Here is a 23,901-nt window from a genome sequence, read left to right on the forward strand (position 1 = left end):
GAGAGATTAGAGATTAGATTTACTCAAAATATAGTATCACTAAAATACATATTTTAATTTTATTCCTATAAACTTCAAAATTCCATCTGACTTACAAATAGCCAAAAGTACAAGTTATACTTGCATAAGTTTTTAATCTCATATTCTACAAATTATTTTATAGTAATCAAACTTAGCTTGTATTTTCCAATTAGAATATAGCCTACATCCCTACATCCTGCAATACAGAGCTATTTCTGGTGGTTAGGTCACACTACAATCTCCACTGTGTGGTGAAGTGTTTTGGAGTTTCTTCGTCTCTAATTGAGCTATCTGCTCAGATCCCAAGATTTATTTTTCATTGAAACATCTATAGCAATGGCAGAATAAGAGCAAACTGATGAGTGTCTTCTAAGAATTAAATTAGAATCAGAGTAAATGTTGAATGGCAAGATTGAATTTTAAGGGTTTATAATTCTTGTTTATCAAAGTTAATGGAAAGAGAAGATGAGACTGGAGTAAACACAGAGATCTGGCTAGAAAACGAATATTAGGTTGAAACTCTCAAGGCACTTCTGACAACTGGATTTTACATAATTGAAAAGTAAAGGTATTCCCCATTTTCTTTTGAGTTTTCATTCTGCCTTCTTACTTAGTGCCGTCAGTGTTTGTACAATTTGTCTACTGTTGGAAAATATTTTATCAGAATAAAAAATAAGAAAACGTACTTGCATTTCTAGAAAAGTTCATTGAATACCCTATAGAAGAAAATTAAAAACTCAAAATGTAGGTAACTGACAAAGTTTATCCTAAATGCATTAGTAATATCTTCACTATGCTATAAATTTTTGACAGTGTATATATTTTTATTCAATTATGAAACTAAATGCTACATCTGCAAAAAAAGGTAAAAAAAAAACTTAAAATATGCTTTAATCCGGTCATTAAACTGAATTTATAGACTAAATGGATCACCCATTGAGATCAGTAGATCTAGTTATGGTTTTCTTTTGTTTAGTTTACAGGCTGGAATTTGATTTCGGTACCTGAGTAAAAACCTGGGCTTCAAATTCTAAATCTTTCTGTGGGACTATATTGTACCATGTTTCAAATTAGAAAAAGGGAAAGTTAGCAAAGAGAAAAACCTTAATAGCATTTTAATGGTATATTCTGATAATGACCTAATCAGTATTTTACATGAACTTATCCTTTAAATTAGGCATTTGGTTTTGTGCTTCAGAGACTTGAAGGAAGCATTCCATTCAATGATGTAAATAAAATTCTTGTTCAGCGACTCTCCTAAAATTCCAGCAAAGTGTCCTTTGGTGAAGGTACTTATCTGCAAATGATTATTTCATTATGTCTCTCATTTCAGCTTCCAAAGGTGTATCTCTAACACACATATTTAATAAAATAAAATGATGTTTTCTTTAACAAAGACTCCTTAGAGTACAAACCAGTCCAAGTGAGTATAAATTAGTCACTTTTAAAAGTCTAGTCTCTTGGAGAAGGGTACTCCCTCATTGTTTTGGAATAGAATAATTCTGGCCTTACTCTTCTTTCTTCCCTCCCTTCCTTGCTTTCTTCCTTCCATCCTCTCTCCTTCTACCTTATTTTATAATAGACAGACATGCATCATGTTTAAAATTCAAACAGAACAGGATATAAATTAATCCATAAATGTTTCTCTCCAATCCCCTCAATCTGAAGTAGTTCAGAGTTCCACTCCTCAGAAGTTTCTACTGTTCATACTTCTTGAGTACCTTCTTAGAATTTTTACACATATACATCCATGTGTGTGTACACATTTTTACAAGAATGAAAATTACGCATACTCTTCTGTATCTTCAATTTTTTCTATTATCAGGTAATACATATCCACCTCAATCTTTTTAAGAGTTATATTAAAAGTCTACTGAAACAACTCTTTCTTAAAAAGGTCAACTTTGAGAAACACTTGAGTATTGGAGTATTTTGTAGAGATACACTATTTTATTTTTAGCAATAAAGTTATATATTTATAATAATGAATTATTTCATTTAAGTTCTAAATAAATTAACAACATATTCATGGTACAAAATTCAATAGTTGTAAAAATGTATACCATGAGAAACAGATTTCTTTCCTACTCTTTTTGAACCACACAACTCCCTTACCTAGAGTAACCAACTACTATCAATACAAGCATATTTGTATTTTTTATTTGATTTCTGTCAAAATGATAGCATATTATACACTATTCTGCACATTTTCCACTTCCTATATCTCAAGGATAATTCCATATCAATACATTTGATCCGCCTGACTTGTTGCAAGAATGTAGAGCATTCTACTGCATAGATGTTAACTTGATCTATTGAAACATTCCCCTGTAAATGGACACTGAGATTGTTTCCAAATCTTTACTATCATAAACACCACACTAAATATTGTTGTATGTACATTATTTCACAGGTGTGAACCTGTACCTGAAGTATAAATCCTTAGAAGTGGAACTGGTGAGTTGAAATGTGGTACAATTTTTATTCTGAAAGATGTTATTAAATTGTCCTCCAAAGATATCTCTGTTATTAGATTTTTACCACAATTCTTCCTAAAAGGATAAAATAATTTATATTCTTACCAGAAATATGAGTGTATCACTTCCTCTGCACCTTAACAGCAAAATACATTACGATTCTTTACAACTTCTGCCAATCTGATAGACAAAATGTACAATTCTATTGTATAATTCTATTGTACATTTTGTTTTCTTTGAATAATAACGACTTTTTGCATGATTTGTAATCATTTGCTCATCCTTTTGTGTCTTATGTTTTAATTTGTGAACCAGTAAGAATCATCTTCCTTTTATCAATAGCTTTATTCATTTGATAGCTGAAATTTGCTTGATACTTAATTTGTAATAATATTTTCTATTTTGACTGATTTAAAAAATATTTTATAATCTTTCCTCCTATGTGTTACATTGATTTGCTTTGTTTTGTGTAGTTTCTCTTTGCCCCCTCAATAATAAATAGATGCTACATATCAAGTATATCTGGAGAAGGGAATGGCAATCCACTTGCCATTCTTGCCTGGAAAATCTCATGAACAGAAGTCTGGCGGACTACAGTCCATAGGGTCGCAAAGAGTCGGACACAACTGAGCAACTAACACAGACACACACACATCAAGTATAAAATTTGCTGTATCTTAAAAAGCATTTTTTTTTATTCCTGCAAAAGGCAATTAGGGTATTTCTAGTAAGGATTAGTGTATTTCCAATTATTCTACCCTATTTTACCTCTTCATCCATTTGTTTAGCTGAACATATGATTTTTCTATTTTTAACTTATATCTATAAAAATGTTTATAACTTTAACAGCTTATTCAGATATTTATTTTGACTATAAATAAAAACCATCCTCTCCTCTCCAAAAACCTTATAAGTGATATCACATTTCCCACAAAGTTTCAGTTAATTTCCATATTCTGAAATCAAATATTTACTATAATTCATGGTCTATAGTTAAAAGAATTCAATCTTTTTGCCATTTACTTAATTCAGTTATTTTCTTCACCACTTGGTTGGCTAAAGTTCATCCTCAAGAATTTTCTTAGCACACAGGAAGCATCTCCTTGAATTTTTGAGTGTTAAACATTTATCTGTTGTTTTAATATCTGAATGGCTGTTTGGCTGGGTGTAAAATAACAGGACCAAACTTACAGAAATTTTTAAGAATTAATCCTCTAAATTCTAAATTTGAATGTCATTAGGAAGATGTTTGAGACTAACATAAATTTTGTCCCCTCAAATGACTGTAAAGTTTTCCTAAATGCCCCAAAGAGTTCTATGTTATTTTTTAAGGAACTCTGGGACTTGTAATCTATCTATCTATCTATCTATGTATAAATAATATATTTATGTTTCATCATTTGATTTCCCTTTCACAGGTTTTTGTTTTGCTTTGTTCTTTGATAGAGTTGTTATAGTCAGGGGTCACATTGCCCACTGGCAGTTCTCATTTAAAGTTTCATCTAAGACACAGTTTTGTGTGTAAATGGGTTCTTTTAGCGCTTGCTTTCCTTCATCTATCGTAGACTGGAAACATGTGCTGCTCACACCGCAGAAGGTTTGCTTGCCACACCTACGATGATTCGCATGATTTATCATTAGTCTATTCTACCAAGCTTCTTGTTGCCAAATCAGTTATAAAAAGTTCCCAAAGCTAGTTCCTGTTGTTCCAAATAAAGGATTGTAGTCTTTCTTGCTCAAGATTTGTATCAAATTTTAAGGAATTGTTTTGTGCTGGTTTTAGCTGAGACCAGCATCCAGAGACCAGCTCTAAAGATCTCATAACCCTGTAGATCTTCAAGGCATTTTTCAGCTCTTCCGCACTTATTCTGTTTATTGATGCAGATAGATTTTGCTTTATATGCATGTGTGTGTGTGTGTATTACTACAAGTTAAAAGAGAAAGATTTCATCTCCATTCTGTTTACAAATCATACAATGAAAGGTTTTAGGCCATGCTGCTAGTTAATGAACTATATCAGTAAGGATAAATATACTTTTCATAATATAAATATAAAAATTATTTTATTCATTCTGGTAGTTAATGGATTATGTATTTTACCTTCATTGGGGATGTCACTTTAGTAGAAAGGAGCTCAAAAATAACTTATAAAGAAACATAATTCTCTTTGAGATACAGTTGATTTTTGAACAACACAGGTTTAAACTATGTGGGTCCATACAAATATACACACACACACATATATATATTTTCCAACAGTAAAAACTTCAGCATAACACAACTCACCATTTGTTGAATCTAGGGATATAGAAGCACAGATATGGATGAACCACAAGGAGAGATCATGTATACTGAAGGCTAACTCTCAGTTATACACAGATTTTTTCACTGTGCAGAAGACTGCTACAAATAATCCCTGTATTGTTCAAAGTTCAACTGTATTATTTTAAAGTCTAGTTCTTTAAAAATTACTTTTATTTTCAGATTGTTATGCTTAATCAGTTTATATTTATGCATATTTTATTGTGGATATACTGTAAAGTTGGTAAGAAGCTGAAAATATTTAAATTTTTAGTATATATATGTGTGTATTTGCATGTTTCCTTTGTAAACAACCTTGACAATATGTTTTTACAACAGAAGAAACATGTGTTCACTTTTAAAAATAAAAATATATCCCTTACATTTTACATTACCAAAAAAGATGTGTTTGCTAATTTTCAAGAACACTGGATAATTCTTATATTTAAATTATATCTTACTTTAAGAAGCCAAGTAACAGGATTCCCCAATATAAGTTTACTTAAATTATGACACGTGTTTAATCTTTTCAATATATTTTCTGTTCCTTTCCCCAGGGTTCCTTTAATAACTGGAGGAGGAGCTTGGAAGTTCTCTGGGCAGGGTATGTTGGTACCTGGTATGGCAAAAACTACAGCGTGGACAGGCATGGCAAAAAAATTCACAGGACTGCCTGCCCAGAAGTAAATACTGACTGGCTGATGTCTATATGCTAAAAACAGAACTCATAAAAGTGATGAGTCTACATAGCCTCTTTATTTTATTCTCTTTGCTTTTGCATACAGTCTGTCTTATTCACAGTGATCTCCTTATAAAATGCATAACCCTTTACCACCTGAAATAGGTTGGGAATCAATTTGTTTTTTTTTCTCATAATTGACTAATATACAGTATCTTTCAAAGAAGCAAAAAAAAAAAATCCATGGACACCATTTTGAGAAACTGTAATTTAACTAAATATTTTAAGAAATGCCTTTTGTTGCGATCAGAAATATTGTCTTCATACACATACACAGATCAAAGCTGGGTCTCCTGGATTGCTGGCAGATTCTTTACCATCTGAGCAAACCAGGGAAGCCACAGACACACACAACAGAATATTACTAAAATCGAGAAACTTTAAACAACTGCTCTCAGGTTCTTCTCTGAGTTAATAAGTAGATTTCAGTGAAGAGAAACCACTACGTCATCTTCACTTTATTTTCTACTTGCTGATTCCTTTATTTGCTGGTTTTATTTCTTATTAAGTATTATCTGTTGTTTGAATTGTAGCTATTTGTGACTCCTTTAAGGTATATAAATTATTTGTGAACTACTATATAAATCTAGCACTCATGTATTATTTGCTTTAGATAACTGAAAATAAATTGTAAGAAACAGTTCATTAACAGGTTAAAGTTCCTTATGCAATGACATTCACGTTTATAAAGAAAAAATAATCGGTAACCATAAAGTCTATAAGTTATAAAGCTACAGGAAGTAACTTATAAGTTATAAAGCTATAGGGAGTATTTAGATATGTCAGGCACTTTATTAAAAACTTTATGTGAATAATTTCATTTAATCCTCAAATTCATGTGTTTATGGCTATATAACAGATCTCACAACTGTGGATGAGGTATATTTGCTCAACATCACATGGCTTTTATTTGAGCTTTCCTCATAGCTCAGTCAGTAAAGAATCTGCCTGCAATACAGGAGACCCGGGTTCAATTCCTTCGTTGGGAAGATCCCCTGGAGAAGGAAATGGCAACCCACTCCAGTATTCTTGTCTGGGGAATCCCACGGACAGAGGAGCATGGTGGGCTACAGCCCAGGGGGTAGCAATAGTTGGACATGACTAAATGACTTTCACTTCACACGGCTAGTAACTGTTGAAGTAATATATTCAATCTGAAATGATCTAGAGTATATAATGTTCTAAATCAGTAGATCACATAATTTGTTGTATAGCAAGCTCCAGTATGGAGTTCAGATGCACTTAGATTTATCTGTGCAACATTCCCACACCAAGAAAAATAAGGATAAAAAATATATATTTAACTTGGTTCCAAGTCATATATGTGACAGGAAAGTTGAAGTCATCTTTGCACAGTCTTTCTTCAAAGTGCACCATTCCCTTAATCTACACAATAAAATAGTTTACCATTGAGAATGCTGTTAAGGAGCATGCTCTCTGTAGTCCAGCCCAGATGTACTTAGATCCATTCATCCACCTCAAATATAAGCCATGTAGAATGCTGACCTATTTGTATTTAAGAAGATAATGTTTAATTTTAATCATTGGCACATATTTTTCTTTTCTTTCAGTTTCGGGTTTTTAAAATTCTTCATTCTTTCTATTTTGCAAATTCCGAGGGTTTACTTTAGCTGTGCTATACAAATCACCACATCAGAAATTCAAACTTAGTAAATATCAATGGACCTATCCTCCATATGTTTTGTGACATTCTGAGTCATCATTTTTTGCCTTACATCTTTTCTTAATCACTACTTTAATTTATCTCTCATTGTCTTATTTATCCCTTTTCTCTCCTTATTTATTCACTTTGGGGATTTTGTTCTGCCCGTATTCTTTTGTTGTTTTTTAATTTACAAATTGTCCACACTTACCCAATCTAGACCATACATAATTTCCCTTGTGCTGTCTCTGTGCAGGTGGCGCAGTGGCAAAGAATTCACCTGCCAGGCAAGAGATGCAAGAGACACAGGTTTGATCCTTAAGTTGGGAAGATCCCCTGGAGAAGGGAATGGCAACCCACTCCAATATTCTTGCCTGAAAAATTCCATGGACAGAGGAGCTTGGTGGGCTATGGTCCATGGGGTCACAAAAAATCAGACATGACTGAGCTTGTAGTATCATATCTGAACTCAGAAGCTTAGATGCTTAGATTCTACCAAAAGAATGACCTATATTTCAGGCTCTTTCCAATCTTATTACAAAATTTCCCCTGAGTATACAATGTAACGCAATTTACCCAACGTCACACAGATTAAAAGAATCAGGATGAAGGTTTAAACCAAACTTTGACTATAAATCTGCACACAAATACACAGGATATTCAGAACTAATTCACATGAGGTTATAACTGCAAAACACTCACACATGTCAGTGGCAAAGAGAAACAGCGTATAGATCTTCTGTCATCTATTAATATTAGAGGTTCTGGTACCAGTATTTAGTCAAAATGTTATTTATGTCAGAAAATATTTTTAAAACTGAGTATTTCATTTATCCTTTGACATCTGGGTTTATTTTACCTTTCTTTTTAATTCTTAAAGAAAAGAATTATCCATCACACACATTAGGTATGTATCCATCATGAAAATACCTGAATTTTAATGTGCAGTCTATGTATATAACACACATCTCCTTCAAGATAAAATCCTATCACAATACCATTTTATTTCATGAATCCTAACTTATTGGGATTTGAACTGCTAAAAACTATTATTTTTACAAATAAAATTAAGAAATTTTGTGTTTAAGACATTCTAGTATCAGATACATCAGATACATCCTAGTATCTAAATAGGAATTCAATGGATGACTTTGCAGATTTTTGACGTTATCTCTTCTAATATCATCTATTACACATATTTTCCATTGTTAATCCCTGTGAGTCAACATCAAGTCTATCGATAAATTAGCTTTCATCTTATAGTCTCTTTTCATAGTCTGAAGGAATTATAACAGTTTATTGTTTATTTCAGCAGAGATGAGACACATTTAAAGGAGAAGATATTATGATGCTACTAATTTCAAGACTTACATTTGACCTTCAGATTTCTTAAGTATTGAGATATTTGACCAATGTGATATGAATTGGCTGTCTACATGGATAAAATTATATAACTTACTGTATTTAAATTTAATATTAAAATTTAACATTTCATATTAAATACAATAAAAATTCAGTTAGTCCCTGTAGTCACATTTTAAATATTCACTAATCACATATAACTAGTGGCTACCGATGGGCAGTGCAGATACAAAATACCTCACCTATCATACCAAGTCATATTGGACACGGTTAAGAACATAGGAAAATTATTTTGCTTTTGCTATTTAGTTACAGACTTAAGAATGAATGCTAAATATAAACCTTATCTCTTTCTTTCTACAGTGTACTTCAATTTTATTTTGTCTCTTGTTGTTGGACTTCTGCATACTTTTGTACAAAATTGCCATTTTGTTAAATGTACGTAAGCAGCATGGTATATAATAAATGTGAGTGAATTTGAATCAATGTTAACTCACAATACTTTAGATAATTTCAGTTCTAAGCCAGATAAGGTTTTTGTTGCCTTTTTTCTCAAATTTTGGCTTCCAAGGTGGCCTTGGGGTAAACACCCTACTCACCAATACAGGTTTGATCCCTGGGTCAGAAAGATCCCATGGAGGAGGAAATGGTAATTCACTCCAGTATTCTTGCCTAGGAAATCCCATGGACAGAGGAGCCTGGTGGGGCTACATTAGTCCATATAGTTGCAAAGAGTCGGACACAGCTGAAGCACCTTAGCATACACGCCGCTCACTCTCATGTTTGGTGCAAAAATTATTTTTAAGGACAGCTCAGTCAAACCACGAACCTTGAAACAAAACTTGGATCAACTTCTGAGGTACCTGCATTGCTGACTTCCTTCCAAATAGAAAAATTGTTTGGAAAGCAGTTTTTAGTTATAAGAAAAGTAGCTTAGTATTAATTTTTCATACTCAATAAATATTTTATTTTGAAAGGATCAACTTTATTATTAGTTATAAAACAAAATAAATCTGAGTTGCAGAGAGAATTCTTAAGCTCAGAAAGATACTAGTCATATCTGTATCTGCTAAATGGGCAACCCTAGGTACACTGGTCAGTTCTAACCTTAGAGACTTACATTATATATGCAATGAAATGTAAACTCCTCATTGCTCCTGTATTAATCCAGTGTGTGTCTGCAATATTCCTTGTCTGACCTTTCCACTACTGGTTTCCTGTATAGCCTTACAGATCTCACTAGGTCTCACTAGTCATCCTCTACTATGTTTTCCCTTTCAAAAACTCTCTCTATCACCTTGCTGGTTTTCTAAGTCCTTCATAAATTTCATTTATGCTTTTTTAGGTCACCTGTGCCACTGATTTTTTTCCTCTTTGGAACTATTACAGCACTTACTAGTTAAAAAATATTCATTTCATCCTATCTTATGTGATGATGTTTATTTTTTTTATTTATTCTAAGTCCATTTTCTTTACCAACTCTTGAGATCAGGAATATTATCCAAAAATGTTTATAAGTTGTGTCTGAAAATGGTGGTTTATAATTACAAAGTACTTTGAGACAGGTCTTTAAACTTTGTATTATTTGATTTTCTGAATGAATAGTACTTCCCTAGAAAAGAGCAGAAACTCATTATCTATTAGTGACTTTTTGATATGTCTTTGCTTTTTCTTTTCTGCTTTCTTGGCATTTTTCTACTTATTTTTCAGTAGAACTAATATTATTTGAGGTAGGAAGCCTACTTGGAATTTAAGTTTTCCATATTTTTGAAAATATGACTATCTATATGAGTACTTTTATTCAGTTTGCGATGTATCTACTAAAAAGCAATAAACCAGGGGACACCCAATGTGCACAAGAAAATAAGAGACAGTTGTGATTTTTAACACGAATATAGCATTGATTATGTCCCTACTTTTCGCAGGGCTGTGCTGTCTGATGCAGCAACCACTAGCAACATGTACTTAGTTGTTTTCCTATTAACATTTTTTTAAATTTAAAAACTCAATTCCCCAATCACACTACTTACAGTTCAAGCGCTTGACTGTTACCTATGTCTAGTGATCACCATTTTGGACAGCATGATATGAATCTTTCCATCATCACAGAAAGTTCTATTAGACAGCAGTGCTAAAGGAATGTGTCTTGCAATTCAAGGTGCTCCCCTCTAGAAGGGAAGCCTTCTTAGAGACTGAAAAGCAGCAACTGAGTTTTCAAGTCAAATTTAGAAACATGCACCCTACATTTGAAGGGTAATAAATATTACGATAGGAGAGTTGCTTGAGATTAGTAAGCAAACACATTTGCAAACTGTTTTTGGAGATCAAACAGTGTAGTACAAGGAACATATAAGATCCATAGTGACTTTTATGTTGTATTTATTGGAAAACTTCAACTTAGTTAAAATTCCTTTGACTACAAGTAACAGAAAGTAACTGTAACTTGTTTGAGTAAAATAGGAACATATTAAAGATTCAAGGAGGTTTTTTTTGTTTTTGTTTTTGTTTTTAACACACTCATGGGTGGTAATTATAACTATTGCACTTGCGAGGAACTGGAACCAGGTATTTGGAACCAGGACTGCTATCACAGAGTTTCTTTCATTCTGGAGCTACATGCCTCTGCTCTGCTCTCCTTCATGCACATACTGCCTTTTTTCTGCTGCCTTTGCTTCTCCACTTTTGAGATCTAAACAACCAGCCCACGATAGCAGCTATGCTTTCCCTCCGCTATATTCTCTCTCTCCATTTTTATATATACTTGTGTAACTGAGATTATACAGAATCCATGTATTTTCCTGCTTTACTCTGTAACAGCTTTCTCATGTACATTTCTTCACAGTACACATATTAGAAGACATCATATTTAAAGGATCCAGAATATTTAGTTACTGCAAACTATAATAATTAATTTATAATTTATTTGACAATCCCCCTTTGGGCAGTATGTTTTATTCCTAATTTGCTCTTATAAATAATGATCTATATAGTACGTCGTGTTTCTCTGAGCATGTTCTTACCACAGTGCAGTCTAGCTGTTTACTAATAGTCAGTTTCTAGCATTATCGCATACATACAATGAGTCCAAGGACTAGATGATTTGATCATCTTTGTATCCACAATGTTTGGTGAGGAATGTGACTGTCTTTTAGCCTTAATTTTAAATTCATGACTGAAATACTTCATAAAGAGACAATAATTGCTTTAGAGATTAGTTTGAACTGTAGGCATTTGACCCTAATAGAATACTATACTAATAAGAAAAAATTAAGTTATTATAATTCCATTACCTGACAAACACATTATTGGGTTTATTTACCAAGTCAAGCCTAGGGAGTTCATTTTTAATTGATAATATACAAGTATTAATTGCATTCAGAGAATAGACACAACTTTATTTGGAGCTCTTAGTACATCAGTCTGTTCAATAAATACATGTGGTTTGATCAATACTGTCTATGTATCCTAAAATGGAGATAGAGGAAATTTTCAGTTATAGATCATCCTCAGTCAAACAAAGAATTTGCACCTCAATGCTATGACTGTTTTCAGCAAAGCAACTCATGAACATTTACTTCAGGAAATTTTATATTTATACTAAAATAGCAGAAGCTTGTTTCTTATACATAATAAAAATGAATTGGCATGCTGTGATTACTGACATGTTGGAAGAAATCAAGTGTGTTAGGAAGGGGAAAATATTTAAAAATAGAAATAAGAACTGTTAAAGTAATTACCAGCAGGTTGACATCAACTTGACAGATTATGTAAGATACAATATAATGTAACATCATGTCACTCCATATCTTCACATATTTTTATCTCACAGAATTCTGGGATTTTAAGTAATCATAGCGGTAAGCTTAATCCTTCAGAAATGTTAATTTACTTCTTAGCTACATATCTGTGTTGACTATGTCAGTTAATTTTCAGACATACTCAGTTTCTTCAACATGCCTTATATACTGATTAACCAAAGACTGAGCATCTGTTTTAGCAAGAGAATTCATCCATAGTCTGAATTCATCCAAAAGTATTTACTCTTCAATAGTTGGAATTAAATGACTACATAGACACATACTTTCTGTGAATGTAAATGTCAAATTAAAACTAACCTTTTGATCTCAACCCTCAGGTGACATGTTTGATGAAAAATATACAGTCAATATTAACTTTATTATATGGGTGTGTATGTGGTATGTAGGTATGAAGGAATATAAGATTTGTGCCATGCTGAGATGTGAACGAAAGAATTTTGTTCAAATTTAGCTGTGTAGAGTGAACTATGACTGTCCCCATACTTATGTACATTGCATGCAATGATTTTAGAGAGGGATTGTTTTTTAAGCTGACGATTCATGGTAAAAACAAAAGCCACCTGACCATGCCAGTGACCCAGTGTTAGTTGCTCAGTCGTGCCCAACTCTTTGCGATCCACGGACTGTAGGCCGCCAGGCTCCTCTGTCCATGGGATTTTTCCAGGCAAGGATACTGGAGTGGTTTGCCATTTCCTTCTCCAGGGGATTTTCCTGACCCAGGGATTGAACCCAGGTCTCCCACACCACAGGCAGATTCTTTACCAACTGAGCTACCAGGGAAAGTTCCTGCCAATGACCTCAGGTCACTCTTAAATGGGTAAGAAATATTGAATATCTGGTCAAAGCTACAGTGGGTGACATGTGTACCAAAACCATGCGTTAACAAAAAGGTTCATGATCTGAATAAGAAAGAGAAGGTGGCCCTCAGAGAGAAAGATGCATCAGACGCAGAGAAATACAGAGGCCAAAAGAAAGAGCAGTCTCTAGAGAGAGCAATATACCTAGCTTTATATTTTTTAAATCGCCCATTTTAGGTCCTGGTTACATGAACTCTGCCTCATTTTCTGTTTGTATTTTGCCCTGAGACATCCTATTAGATCTTTACTAAAAACCCTTCTGTTATGAGCTACCTAAAGTGGTTTTGTGATTTTTCCATCTTAAGAGATCTGGCAAACAATGCCTTTTCATCAGGGCAAAACATGGAAAAAGAACCCAGGTTTTCATACCCCTAACCTGGGCTCTCTCCATGTTCTTGGCTAGAACTCATTTTCTCTATGATACAAAACAAAGATATTACATGAAAATTTCTGGAAAATCTCAGAATGAGATAGCATCATAAGCTTTGCAATATACATATTCATAAAGACACTAGCAAAAAAGAAAACACACACATATATATTTGATTCCTGATACTACTTTCGTGCCTGAAATATGCATAATACCTTAGATAAAAATTGTCTAATTAAAACTGATATACTATTGCTAGACTACATGTAATCAACTTTGTTCAAATTTTTTCAGAGTACTGCACCAGAAACTGAAATGTGACTCTTATTTTAGAAGTGTTTTATGATGTTTCAATATTGAATATTGCTATCAATTTCTCATTTTAAAACAGTAGTTCTAAAGAAGAAAGCACATTATTAAAATGAAGGAAAAAAAGGAAAGAGTCCATGTTGACTTGTGAATACAGATCATCATTGCTTGTCTTTGACTGTACTGTTATGATCACATGGACTGTCTCTTCCCAGACATTTGTATATTAAAAACATGTGGATTTTTTCTTAAGGTGTTTGAGCAAAATAAAACTTCATAAGAATATATCATACAAGTTAAGTAAAAGAACTAATCCTCATACCAATTACAGAAAAGAAAAATTTGACAGTCAAGTCAAGCTAATAATATAGCAAACACTCTCCCTCTCCCCTAAAATAGCTAGAATAGCAAATATTTGTATTTGTCATTGCCTCTTCAATGTTTTCAAAAAGAAACAGAACATAATTGATAAAATAGAATTTAACTTTTATTTTCCTCCCAAGTAGGAATAATTCCCTCCTTCCTCTAAAAAGATCATTATCAAAAATCTGGTGTGTATTATTCTTTCCTGTCTACATTTTTATTTTTAACTAAGTAGTTCTCAAAATTTTTTCCATATAACTCATTTACTTACTTAAAATTATTAAGGAGCTCAAAGAGCTTTACTTTACGTTGGTTATTTACATTTATCATATAGAAAATATATAGAAAATATCATATATAAAACTGAGAAAATATATTTGCTCAATTATTTTAAATAAATAAGGCCATTACACATTATCATAAATACCATTTTTATGAAGAATGACTAAATTTTACAAAAAAAGGAAATAGTATTAGGTATAGTATTTTTTTTTTACATTTTTGAAAGCATTTTTATGTTTGTCTAAATAGAAGAAAGCAGGACTCTCATATCCACTTCTAAATTAAATTTACTGTGATAAGTGGTTTTATTTGCAATACAAAGAGAAAATCTGGCCTGACACAGATGTCTAGGAAAAGAAGAATTTCTCAGACCTACTAATACCTTAGACCTACTAAATTTATTTCAATGGCCTTAGGGGTTTTGAAGTATACCTTGAGAACCATTGCTTTAATTATATGTGCATTTATTTATAAATAATATATAAATGTATAAATACAAATTTACTTAATTGTTACTGTACTGTGTAACAATGTATAAATAATTATGCAGCTGTTTTGAGGTTTATCAGGTTGACATATAGCTGTATTCATTGACATTACCTGCTTTATAATAATTCAAACACTCTAGTACTGTTGGAGAGAGAGTTAGAGGGGTCAATGAAACAGAACAGGGACCCAGAAAGCAACCTATTCTGCTGTGGGAACTTGGCTGATGATTGCAGAGTGAAGGCTTCCCTAATTGGCATTTATGATACTCACCGCACTGGTGCTTAATAACTGTACATGCTAATCATTGAGACCAAATGAAAGATGTAGGCTGCGGAAGAAATAAATCTAAAGTACATCAGGTGCTAGGGGTCAGTCAGATAACAAAACTTCCGGCAGATTAGCACCACTTGCGTCACTGATCAGGGCCATTAGCGGATATCCAGTCTCACAGCAACAGTCTTACCTAAACTGTAATTGCTTCAATGTCTTTTTATTTCCAGCACACTTTTTAGGAACTTGCTTTGGAGTCATGTGAAGTAGGACAAAAATATAAAAGAGAAAGAAGTCGCTGAAGTGATGGAACTGGAAATTTGTTTACTGACCAGTAAACTACTTACCAAAGAAAAATTCCATATGTCAGTTCCTTCTAACCCACTTCTATTATTCTTGATGTTTCTTAATTATTACTGTGTGGACATGTAAGGCAACTCCTTCAAACTTCCATTGTATCCCATCATTTAACACACTGTATTTTCTGAATAATTGTTCTTGTTAACCAACTAATCATAAGAACCAATATTTTTTAATGTTCCATTAACTATGTGATTGCTCAGGCAAATAAAATTATTGTCATATCTGTCAGGTCACTGCCACCTTTTCAGTGAACAGACCAGTATGCAAGGAACTAGCATACATTTCCAGAAGCAATAATTAGAAAAACAAAACAGAACAAAAACTTGGTTCTCAATTTCTAAAATTTAAAAAGCAATATATAACATATGACATGATGATGACAAACATATACCACCTGGGTAAAATATTAATCTCTTGTCATCTTTTTACTTTGATCCATACTTTTTAAATCCCAGGAGATTTAAAACAGCTTCATTAGGCCCTATTCTTCCCCCAAAGTGACACAAAAGTGACACTGTCAATCTCTCATTCTTACCTCATTCAGAACAATTCCAGGCTTCACTAGAATAAAAATTTATCTTAATTTATGTTAAGAAATTCCCTAGAGAAGGAAATGGTATCATTGCCAGGAAAATCCCGTGGACAGAGAAGCTTGCAAGGTTATAGTCTATGGGGTTGCAAAGAGTCAGACAAAACTGAGTACAACCATATTAAGAAATTATACATGAACTTACAGATATGTATACATGTTAAGAAACATGTTTTGGCTTAAAAATAAATGAATAAAAATACCACTGATCAATATAAAGTCTGAGAACCATTTTTCATATGAATTTTTAAACCAACTGAACTTCTTCCTATAAGAGACGTGAACAACAGGTACTAATGCTGGCAAGCACAGGCCTGTGGTTAAAATTAATAGATTCAGGTTGGCAAAAATGTATAGTCTCTAATAGTTTTATCAACAAATTGTACTATTTTAGAAGTAGCACTCCTGATAAAAATAACATGCTACTAACAGAGGTCTCTTGCCCTAAGCTGATATAGTCGATGGAAATTCTCACAGATCATCCCTATCTCTTTCTTCTATCAAAGCTTAGATAAATAAATATCATTATTTAAAGTCCATGTTTAAACATTTATCATTATGTTTGACTGCCCAAAGATAATTGGCCAATATAGAGATTGGTGAGGTGGGATGCATACTGGCTTTGATGACGATTATTTTGAAAATGGATTTTGAGTTGTGCTTTGAGCAATTACTGGAATAAATTTAAGAAAATCTTTATTGTATTACATCAACTCAAATTACTTTGGGTAATAAGACTTTATTTGTAAGACTGAAAAGTCTAGACTTAACTGGATCCCGGAGTTGGAAGGGGATCATGAGAACTCTTTCCTTCTTCTACACTTCACATCTTTGCCCTCTGCGTTTGCTAGGTTCTTAATCAGATCTTCTCTTGGAGCTGGCAAAATGGTCATAGTAGCTTTAGGTTTTCAAGATATTCAGTATTTTAGTACTGATATTATGTCAGTCAAGAAGAGGATTCTAATCGGCCCTGCTTGAGGTATCTGTCATCTATGGATCAATCATAATTCCCAGAGTTATTTGATAACCTGATGGATCAGCTTTGGTGATTTATGGTAATAGAGGTGAAGCAACATAATTCACCTTCTTATCTGGAGGGGAAGTGCAGTGTCCCAAATGAAGAGAATACTCTGTCTTCAGAACAAGGTGAACAATGCTAAATATACAAAAACAACAGATGTACTCAGTAACTCACTGAAATTCCTTCCAACTGTAAGAGTGAAAGCTATCATTAAATCCTCATATTTTAAGATGTTAAAAAGTTTATCAACTTGTAATCACTCCTGTTAAATCCTGGATTACTCTATTTCTCTCATTTTTCTCTCTTTCATAGTAATATTATTTGCATTCTGAATGATAACAAGGTGATGATGAAACAAATGAGACTCAAGCATATTGTATTTGCTTCATTCATTCACTGGTGAAATAGACAAATGAGTAAACTAACACATTAATACTTCATTAAAATGTATAAAAAAGCTCGATGAAAAAGCAATAGGGTAAAATAACATAGGAAAGAATGTATCCTATTTATATGGAAGACTGCTAATGTAAAAATGTAATGTAAAGAATGACAACAGGACGCCATAAAATCAAGACAGTATGCATAGATTTGTATTTCCCAACTAAATCACATCATGTTACTCAGAGAAAATGTGTAACGTTTATGTCCACACTGGGATAAACTGACAGAAGAGTCAATAGCCAGAGGCAGGCCTGCAGGCTGAAGGCATGGAAGGTCCCTCTTCACCAGCTGTAGGACTGAAGATTTACTGCAATTGAGCAACTCAGGTGTACATATCTTATTTGAAATTTTTGAGCGTAAAATCAAGGAATTCGTTGAGGAATCAAGAAAAGGTTGCTAACTGAAGATAAAAAATTATTTAGAAGGAGACAGAGACTAGGATTCAGAATACAGGCCATTTTGTTGTAAAAGGGAAAAAAAAGGAACAGAGCAGATGAAATCAAATAGGTTTAGAGATCAAAAATCAGGTAATTTCCAAGTTATTGGGGAGTTCTGCCATCTCAGAAATCCACAGAACAATAAAACCCCTATGATTTTTATTTATCAGAGGATTTTAATAAGTTCATAATTTCTATGAGGCTCTGAAGAATTAACATAGCTAATTAACATATCAGGCTTCCCTGATAGCTCAGTTGGTAAAGAATCTGCCTGCAATGCAGGAGACCCCGGTTCGATTCCTGAGACCGGAAGGTCCACTGGAGAAGGGAATGGCTACCCACTTCAGTGTTCTTAGACTTCCCCTGTGGCTCCGCTGGTAAAGAATCTGCCTGCATTGTGGGAGACCTGGGTTCAATCCCTGGGTTGGGAAGATCCCCTGGAGAAGGAAAAGGCTATTCTGGCCTGGAGAATTCCATGGACTGTATGTTAATTAATATATAGCATTTTCTTTAGAGTTACATTTCCTTTATAGCTGTCAATGGAAGTTTTTAAGAGAAATTCAAATACATTACTATCTAGTTTAAAGTGGTTCTATTTTTTAGTGTTTAATTAACAATAATTTTATAAATTCAATAATTTTTATCAAGTCTCCCAAATGTAAGATTCTATGGTATATTGTACCATAATGAATGTACCATTGTGCCACTAATTAATTAAATATTCTAATTAAAGGACATTTATCCTTTAATTAAGTGTCCTTTAATAAAGGACAGTGTCTGTCATATTAAAATGTATTACCTGCAATCAAAGAAGAAAAATTTAAATAATCCTCTATATGCTAAAATTTTATTAAATAAATTTCAATTTTCTATAGAAAATATTTCATAATTTTTTGATTTCTCAGTAATTTCATTGTTAATTAAAATATTACACATATGAAATTATAGTTAACTGAATGCCTTGATTAATGAAATCTCAAATAAAAGAGGATTTAACTAAAATGAAAACATAAATTTACTTTAAAATTAATAAAATAATTATTTTGTGAGATACATCTTTAATAAACTCTTCCTACAGCAAGTGGTGGGTGATGATTTCTTGTTTTGTCTTAATCACTTCTAGAACATATAACTTCATTTCATTTAAAGGAGACTGACTTTTTTATTCAACTAGTATGCTGAATAAAACAGGTAGTATGCTGTCTTTTAGGTACCATTCTAACTATAGTTGTTTCAATATGAATAAGAACAACAAATAGCTTCTGCTCTAGAGAAAATTAGTAAAGAAAGATGAATAGTATTTTTAAGTAGAAAAATAAGATAGTTTCAGCAGTTTTTAGAGCATATGAGGATATAAAATAGACTATGTTAGGAATAGAGGTGGGCACGAACAACTTAAATTGGCTAATTATCTCTTCATAGGGGAAGGGCACTGAAATTAACTGAATGCCCAAGTATAGGATGTTGGGATGGTGTTTTAGTTTTTATTTAACCTCAAGTGACAAACAAAACACAAAATGTACAACCAAGGCACACAAAAGTATCATGATGTCATTAGATATTAAGTAGGCATTTTTATCTCTTTGTAGATGAATAATAGGAAACTGAAGACAACAATTTTTTATATACTGCTTGGATGGATAGAATAATTGGAATGAAAAGAAATTTACACACTGATTTCTGCCTTGTTACTGATTCTTTGATACTTCTGGCATTCCATTGTTGACAGGCATGAGGAAAATGATACATGAGTAAAATTTATGTTCTCTTTTCTAACCCCAAAGATCCCCAGTGAACCAACATTCAAGATCTAGTCCTCTAAGTAGTGAAAAGGCTTTGTCTCTGATTCAAGCAGACAAGTGCTCTCTGGCATCTCCACAGACATAGGAAGGCTGCTATGTGCGACAACTGGACAAACAGAGTGGAAAAGCATCACGGCTTCTCCATGGAAGAACCTGCAACCATGCGGTTGATCGGTAGGACAAGGATGCTGCGATATACCAACCTGACAGCAGCAGATAGATTTAGTGTAAAGCCCCAAATCAGGTTCATAGACTTACATTCCTGACATCATGAAAGAAATGATATGCTTCCATTATGCAATGATTTTATTGTCAAATACATTGAGTTCTGTGAACCTACTTGGGTATAAATCCAGTTTGCAAGCTTCACACTCCCTTTATTGTTCAGATTGATTTCTGGCTCAAATTTATTCACAGGACTTTTCATAAAAGGCTTATAGACTTCTCAAATGCAGTGCACATTTTATAAAGGGTACCAGCATACTTCATTTTATATTTGTCATACTTGAAACTCACAATGGTTAAGTAATTTACCAAGGTTATATAGGTAGCAAGAATTTCGCCCAGTTTTAACATGGATGGATGTTAACACTAATTTTTTCTAATATATCACACTAGAATAACTTGTGTCTTTGAAACTGGGACACCTAATAAAGCAACACTGTTGGCGGTAAAGTAGACTCTAGGGTCTATGAGAGAGAGACTATGTCTACATTATCTCCAGTGTCCAAAGGCATAAAGCAGGCATCCACAATATAGTGCATGGACAGACGCTCCCTGGTGGTCTAGTGGTTAGGATTCGGTGCTCTCTCACAATATAGTGCATGAATAAATGTACAAACATCTATACAAAAAGTCGAACTACTGCAATTAAAAAAAATAGTCAACAAGGTTTTAAATCTCTTTGTGGGTTAACTATAGAGCTCAGGTACCTTCCATTGTTTTTGTTTTTCACGGTTTTAATTCACACAAAATTAAATATCAGAAGTTAATGGACAGAACTGAGACATTTCTTACTATTTAATTCTGCATTTGCTGTCTTGCCTATACAATCCCATTGGTCCCAAATTCTCAGACACAGGTGGCATTTCCTGCTGATATATAATAAGCAGTGATAACAATGCATCAGTTGTTAGAAAATTGTATCAGACATACGCTAGAACCACTTAACAACTGAAATGCTGAAGGGACAGCCATAGAGATAAATGATAAAAAGGACTGACACCAAAAGAAAGTGGATGCATCCCCACATCCCAAACCACCAAGGATCTCCAAAGCATCCAGGCAGGAGCTTAATGGGGCTCAGTTCACATTTACAATTAAGAACAACTGTTTTCAGTTGTTCATTATGCTAACGAGCCTTAGCATAATGATTAGTTAGGCACAGTAAACACAGAATATAAAACTGGGTTGGGAAGGAAGACATTGAAGGGAGTATATTCTATTCCAAGCAATAAGAACAGCCACCTGTCTGGAGCGAATGCTGTACTAAATGTGTGTACCTAAAATATTAGAAACACTGATACAGTTTAAGACAATGTTCCTGGACTTACGTGCTGCTGAATCTTTATTTTTGTTCATCTTTGAATATACATAAACTAGGGCAAATGTCATAAGTTAAAAGATTTGAAAACAATTAACCACTGTCACAAATTATGAAGATAATTTTTGACAGCAATCGCTATGTTTCCTCTTTTTTCCCACACACATCTTAGAAAACTAATAAATATTTCAAACTAAAAACACAATCTTTTAAGTCTTTGCAGATATCACACATTGCTACTCTACCCCTACAACTACTACTAATACTAGTGACTACAACAGTAATATTTAGTTCAATGCCAACCATGTTACATTATCAGTTAGTCCTTATATAATTCTATAAAATACATATTATTATTCATTGTTACACATATGAGGATACTGAGTTTCTAGAGTTTAAACAACTTTCTAGTAACTTGGTTGAGCTAGAACCTAAAGCCTTTTCTGTCTAATGGCAAAGGACTCATTCCAGTCCCTAGGCTTCATTGCTTTGCACACTCTTGCTGATGGAATTGGAGAAGGCAATGGCACCCCATTCCAGTACTCTTGCCTGGAAAATACCATGGATAGAGGAGCCTGGTGGGCTGCAGTCCATGGGGTCGCTAAGAGTCGGACATGACTAAGCGACTTCACTTTCACTTTCCACTTTCATGCATTGGAGAAGGAAATGGCAACCCACTCCAGTGTTCTTGCCTGGAGAATCCCAGGGACAGAGGAGCTTGGTGGGCTGCCGTCTCTGGGGTTGCACAGTGTCGGACACGACTGAAGCGACTTAGCAGCACCAGCAGCTGAGGGAATATAAACAATATCTTTGTGGAGGCTTTTGAAAATGGCATAGTTCTATAACTCTTAACTAGTTTTATTTCTCAGAAACTTAAATTATTTTCAGAATATTGTTGCTGTATGATCACAACTTTAAGGTATGGGAACAGCAGCAGTGAAATAGGAAAATATACAGATTAAAGGCAACTGCAGCAACCAAAGCCTCTGAGCCAAAGAACTTTGTCTACTCCTCTCTATACTTTTTCTTTTTCCTATATACTCCACATCCAGCAAGTTGTGCAGGTTTTCATTACAAAATATAACAAATCCAATGGATGCTCACCCCTCCTCCCTTATATCCCTAGTAAAGCTGACACCATCCTTTGCTGAACTATTACAAAGGCATCTCAATTTGGCTCTCTTTTTGCCACTTATCCATTCTCCAACCTCATCCTAAGGATCTCACCTACAAAGAAGTCATGATGTTTCTTTTCAAACATAATGATCATTTCACCCCCTAGACAAAATCACCAATGGTTTCTCATCACAATTTGCCTTTTCTACTCAATTCTTAACAACCTTAAATTTATATGGGATGCCCAACAAATTGTTATAAAGTGCTCAATACTAAGATAATATTTTCCTAACCTATTTTGGAATAAGTTGCCAACCTCATGCCTGCTCTATTACACCTGAAGATTTAGTGTGTATTTTCCACACAGAAAAGGGCCTTGTAACCCAAGTACAATCATCAATTTCAGGAACTTAACTGACCTTGACATTACTACGATCTAATCCACAGACCTCATTCAAGTGCCACCAATTGTCTAAATAATGTATTTTATAGCACACGGATTCAGGTCAGGAAAATAAATTGCATTTGTCATGTCTCTTATCTCCTTCAGTTTACTATAGCTCCTCAATTTTTTCTTGACTTTCATGTCCTCATCACTCTTGAACACTGAAGTTATTTGGTAAATGTCCCTTTATCTGGGGATGAATTATTCTCTTTAATTTCAGAGTATGCTTATTTGGGAGGGATAGTATAGAAGTGTGGAGAAGGCAATGGCACCCCACTCCAGTACTCTTGCCTGGGAAATCCCATGGACGGAGGAGCCTGGTGAGCTGCAGTCCATGGGGTCACTAAGAGTCGGACACGACTGAGCGACTTCACTTTTCACTCTCATGCATTGGAGAAGGACATGGCAACCCACTCCAATATTCTTGCCTGGAGAATCCCAGGGACGGGGGAGCCTGATGGGCTGCTGTCTATGGGGTCACACAGAGCCGGACACGACTGAAGTGACTTAGCAGCAGCAGTATAGAAGTGACAACGCGTGGTTACTACTTCCTATCCAATACCATACAATTTCAATTTGTCCCATTATCAGTGATGTCACTTTGATTATTTTATTGACTTCAAGGAAATTTACTCTTTTTTCACTTATTAAGCATTTTATGGGAAGATACTTTGAAGCTATTTAAATGTGTCATCTCTCATCAGATTTTTATTTATCCCTTTTATATATAGCTATATGAGTTCACAACTTCCTATTTATTCAATGAGCTATAGGGTATAAATATCATTTACTTGGCTCTTAATTGCAACACAGTTGGCCA

At 33.8% G+C, this 23,901-nt stretch overlaps 1 protein-coding gene across 5 annotated transcripts in view; it reads right to left on the reverse strand.

Moving 5' to 3' along the window:
* The window catches only part of CCSER1 (coiled-coil serine rich protein 1), a 1,491,420-nt gene that overhangs the window by 358,925 nt on the left and 1,108,594 nt on the right, over positions 1-23,901 (reverse strand). The window contains exon 11 of one of the 5 annotated variants that reach the window (XR_009600997.1): positions 1-22,307. This exon is cut by the window's left edge and continues 13,840 nt beyond it. The exons of the other annotated variants lie outside the window; for them this stretch is intronic. The gene's annotated coding sequence lies outside the window, so the exon portion shown is untranslated. The remainder of the gene's footprint in view (positions 22,308-23,901) is intronic. 5 annotated transcript variants of the gene reach the window in all.

Source organism: Ovis aries, chromosome 6 (assembly GCF_016772045.2).
Source record: "Ovis aries strain OAR_USU_Benz2616 breed Rambouillet chromosome 6, ARS-UI_Ramb_v3.0, whole genome shotgun sequence".
NCBI lineage: Eukaryota > Metazoa > Chordata > Mammalia > Artiodactyla > Bovidae > Ovis > Ovis aries.